Source organism: Babylonia areolata, chromosome 29 (genome assembly GCF_041734735.1).
Source record: "Babylonia areolata isolate BAREFJ2019XMU chromosome 29, ASM4173473v1, whole genome shotgun sequence".
NCBI lineage: Eukaryota > Metazoa > Mollusca > Gastropoda > Neogastropoda > Buccinidae > Babylonia > Babylonia areolata.
In genome coordinates, this window is record NC_134904.1 from 35,001 (window position 1) to 40,000 (window position 5,000).

Consider the following 5,000-nt stretch of genomic DNA (forward strand, 5'->3'; position numbering starts at 1 on the left):
CTGATGGCGTCGTGGTGGTGGTGGTGGTGGTGGCGGTGGTGGTAGTAGTAGAAGTAGTAGTAATATGCTGATGGCGTGGTGGTGGTGGTAGTAGTTTGCTGATGGCGTGGTGGTGGTGGTGGTGGTGGTGGTAATAGTAGTAGTATGCTGATGGCGTGGTGGTGGTGGTGGTGGTGGTGGTAATAGAAGTAGTAGTAGTATGCTGATGGCGTGGTGGTAGTGGTGGTGGTGGTGGTAATAGTTGTAGTTTCCTGATGGCGTTGTGGTGGTGGTGGTGGTAATAGTAGTAGTATGCTGATGGCGTCGTGGTAGTAGTAGTAGTAGTAGTAGTAGTAGTAGTAGTAGTAGTATGCTGATGGCGTAGTAGTAGTAGTAGCAGCAGCAGCAGCAGTAGTTTGCTGATTGCGTAGTAGTAGTAGTAGTAGTAGTAGTAGTTTGCTGATGGCGTGGTGTGGTAGTAGTAGTAGTAGTTTGCTGATGGCGTGGTGGTGGTGGTGGTGGTGATAGTAGTAGTAGTAGTAGTAGTAGTAGTAGTATGCTGATGGCGTGGTGTGGTGGTGGTAGTAGTTGAAGTAGTAGTAGTAGTTTGCTGATGGCGTGGTGTGGTGGTGGTGGTAGTAGTAGTGGTAGTAGTAGTAGTAGTTTGCTGATGGCGTGGTGTGGTGGTGGTAGTAGTAGTAGTAGAAGTAGTAGTAAAAGTAGTTTGCTGATGGCGTGGCGTGGTGGCGGTGGTAGTAGTTGTGGTAGTAGTAGTAGTAGTTTGCTGATTGCCATGTGGTGGTGGTGGTAGTAGTAACAGTAATAGTTTGTTGATGGCGTGGTGTGGTGGTAGTGGTGGTTGTAGTAGTAGTATGCTGATGACGTGGTGTGGTGGTGATGATAGTAGTAATAGTAGTAGCATGCTGATGACGTGGTAGTGGGAGTGGTGGTGGTGGTGGTAGTAGTAGTATGCTGATGGCGTGGTGGTGGTGGTGGTAGTAGTAACAGTAGTATGCTGATGGCGTGGTGGTGGTAGTAGTAGTAATATTAGTAGTATGCTGATGGCGTGGTGGTGGTGGTAGTAGTAGTAGTATTATGCTGATGGCGTCGTGGTGGTAGTAGTAGTAGTAGTAGTAGTAGAATGCTGATGGCGTGGTGGTGGTGGTGGTAATAATAGTAGTATGCAGATGGCGTCGTGGTGGTGGTGGTGGTGGTGGTGGTAGTAGTAGTAGTAGTAGTAGAATGCTGATGGCGTGGCGGTTGTGGTGGTAATAGTAGTAGTATGCTGATGGCGTGGCGGTGGCGGCAGTAGTAGTAGTAGTAGTAGTAGTAGTATGTTGATCGCGTGGTGGTGGTTGTGGTAATAGTAGTAGTTTGCTGATGGCGTGGTGGTGGTGGTGGTGGTGGTGGTGGTAATAGTAGTAGTAGTAGTAGTATGCTGATGGCGTCGTGGTAGTAGTAGTAGTAGTTTGCTGATGGAGTAGTAGTAGTAGTAGTAGTAGTAGTATTTTGCTGATGGCGTGGTGTGGTAGTAGTAGTAGTAGTAGTAGTTTGCTGATGGCGTGGTGGTGGTGGTGATAGTAGTAGTAGTAGTAGTAGTAGTAGTAGTAGTAGTAGTAGTTTGCTGATGGAGTAGTAGTAGTAGTAGTAGTAGTAGTAGTAGTTTGCTGATGGAGTAGTAGTAGTAGTAGTAGTTTGCTGATGGCGTGGTGTGGTAGTAGTAGTAGTAGTAGTAGTAGTAGTAGTAGTAGTTTGCTGATGGCGTGGTGGTGGTGGTGATAGTAGTAGTAGTAGTATTTTGCTGATGGCGTGGTGTGGTAGTAGTAGTAGTAGTAGTAGTTTGCTGATGGCGTGGTGGTGGTGGTGATAGTAGTAGTAGTAGTAGTAAATTGCTGATGGAGTAGTAGTAGTAGTAGTAGTAGTAGTTTGCTGATGGAGTAGTAGTAGTAGTAGTAGTTTGCTGATGGCGTGGTGTGGTAGTAGTAGTAGTTTGCTGATGGCGTGGTGGTGGTGGTGATAGTAGTAGTAGTAGTAGTAGTAGTAGTATGCTGATGGCGTGGTGTGGTGGTGGTAGTAGTAGAAGTAGTAGTAGTAGTTTGCTGATGGCGTGGTGTGGTGGTGGTGGTAGTAGAAGTGGTGGTAGTAGTAGTTTGCTGATGACGTGGTGTGGTGGTGGTAGTAGTAGTAGAAGTAGTAGTAATAGTAGTTTGCTGATGGCGTGGCGTGGTGGTGGTGGTGGTAGTTGTGGTAGTAGTAGTAGTAGTTTGCTGATTGCGTTGTGGTGGTGGTGGTGGTAGTGATGGTAGTAGTAGTAGTTTGTTGATGGCGTGGTGTGGTGGTGGTGGTGGTTGTTGTTGTAGTATGCTGATGGTGTGGTGGTGGTGGTGGTGGTTGGTAGTGGTAGTAGTAGTATGCTGATGACGTGGTGTGGTGGTGGTGGTGGTTGTAGTAGTAGAATGCTGATCGCGTGGTGGTGGTGGTGGTAGTAGTAATAGTAGTATGCTGATGGCGTGGTGGTGGTAGTAGTAGTAATAGTAGTAGTATGCTGATGGCGTGGTGGTGGTGGTAGTAGTAGTAGTATGCTGATGGCGTCGTGGTGGTGGTAGTAGTAGTAGTAGTAGTAGTAGTAGTAGTAGAATGCTGATAGCGTGGTGGTGGTAATAGTAGTAGTATGCTGATGGCGTCGTGGTGGTGGTGGTGGTAGTAGTAGTAGTAAGTAGTAGTAGTAGTAGTAGAATGCTGATGGCGTGGCGGTGGTGGTGGTGGTAATAGTAGTAGAAATCTGGTGGCGTGGCGGTGGTGGAAGTAGTAGTAGTAGTAGTAGTAGTAGTATGCTGATGGCGTGGTGGTGGTGGTGTTAATAGTAGTAGTATGCTGATGGCGTGGTGGTGGTGGTAGTAGTAGTAGTAGTAGTTTGCTGATGGCGTAGTAGTAGTAGTAGAAGTAGCAGTTTGCTGATGGCGTGGTGTGGTAGTAGTAGTAGTAGTAGTTTGCTGATGGCGTGGTGGTGGTGGTGATAGTAGTAGTAGTAGTAGTAAGCTGATGGCGTGGTGTGGTGGTGGTAGTAGTAGAAGTAGTAGTAGTAGTTTGCTGATGGCGTGGTGTGGTGGTGGTGGTAGTAGTAGTGGTAGTAGTAGTAGTTTGCTGATGGCGTGGTGTGGTGGTGGTAGTAGTAGTAGAAGTAGTAGTAATAGTAGTTTGCTGATGGCGCGGCGTGGTGGTGGTGGTAGTAGTTGTGGTAGTAGTAGCAGTAGTTTGCTGATTGCGTTGTGGTGGTGGTGGTGGTAGTGATGGTAGTAGTAGTAATATGTTGCTGGCGTGGTGTGGTGGTGGTGGTGGTTGTAGTAGTAGTATGCTGATGGCGTGGTGTGGTGGTAGTAGTAGTGATAGTAGTAGTAGTATGCTGATGGTGTGGTGTGGTGGTAGTAGTTTTGGTAGTGGTAGTAGTAGTTTGCTGATTGCGTGGTGGTGGTGGTAGTGGTGGTAGTAGTAGTAGTATGCTGATGGTGTGGCGTGGTGTGGTGGTGGTAGGAGTAGTAGTATGCTGATGATGTGGTGTGGTGGTAGTAGTAGTGGTAGTGGTAGTAGTAGTATGCTGATGGCGTGGCGTGGTGGTGGTAGTAATAGTATTAGTAGTTTGCTGATGGCGTGGTGTTGTGGTAGTGGTGGTAGTAGTAGTAGTTTGCTGATTGCGTGGTGGTGGTGGTAGTGGTGGTAGTAGTAGTAGTTTGCTGATGGCGTGGCGTGGTGTGGTGGTGGTAGGAGTAGTAGTATGCTGATGATGTGGTTTGGTGGTAGTAGTAGTGGTAGTGGTAGTAGTAGTTTGCTGATTGCGTGGTGGTGGTGGTAGTGGTGGTAGTAGTAGTAGTATGCTGATGGCGTGGCGTGGTGGTGGTAGTAATAGTATTAGTAGTTTGCTGATGGCGTGGTGTTGTGGTGGTAGTAATAGTATTAGTAGTTTGCTGATGGCGTGGTGTTGTGGTAGTGGTGGTGGTGGTATTCGTAGTAGTTGTTGTATGCTGATGGCGTGGTGTGGTGGTGATGTTAGTAGTAGTGGTAGTAGTAGTAGTAGTAGTTTGCTGATTGCGTGGTGGTGGTGGTAGTGGTGGTAGCAGTAGTAGTAGTATGCTGGTGGCGTGGTGTGGTGGTGATGTTAGTAGGAACAGTAGTTGTTGTTGTCGTGAGTGGCGGCGGTGATGGTGGTGTGTTGGGTTTGTAGTAGTGGTGGTGTGGTAGTCGTGGTAGTGACTCAGCAGCAGTGCAGGGTCTCCTCTGGTGTGTTGGCCCCCTGGCGACCTAACATCGATGGTTCGTTCCCTGCGGACTGCCGATGCTGGAACTGTGACGGACGAATCCGGGTGTGGCCGTGTATGGGGGGTCTAAATGAGCGGCGTGGGAGTAATGCCACCGAAATGGTGCAGATGATGGGTCAGCAAAAAAAAAAAAAGTCGTGGTAGTTGTTGTTTTCCTAATGGCGCTGCTGCTGCTGCTGTGATGATGATGATGCTGATGGAGGAGGTGGAGGTGATGGTGATGGTGGTGGTGGTGGTAGTGGTTTGGTAATGTATAAGATGAAAGGTCTTCAACTTTTTACACGAGTTTGCAAGTGTACAAAACAGAACCAAAAAATACCATGCGCACAAAAGGATATTGGAACACATAAGTAGATGCAAACAATCAGACAGAAAGCGAACACACACACACACACACACACACACACACACACACACACACACACACACACACACACACACACATCGCCCACTCATAAAAATTAATTCTTCTAGAATTCTCGTCCTCTACTTTGAACTGACGCGTGTCATAAAACTCTGTGTGTATGTGTGTATGTTACATTGAAAACTGCACACAACACACACACACACACACACACACACACACACACACACACACACACATACACACACATACACACACGCACGCACGCACACAGACACACGCTCACACACACACACGCACGCATGCACGCACAAAGACACACACACACACACGCATGCACGCAC

At 47.7% G+C, this 5,000-nt stretch overlaps 1 protein-coding gene across 1 annotated transcript in view; it reads right to left on the bottom strand.

Annotated features, from left to right (window-relative positions):
* The window catches only part of LOC143275027 (solute carrier family 23 member 2-like), a 32,952-nt gene that overhangs the window by 13,575 nt on the left and 14,377 nt on the right, over positions 1 to 5,000 (bottom strand). The window lies entirely within an intron of this gene.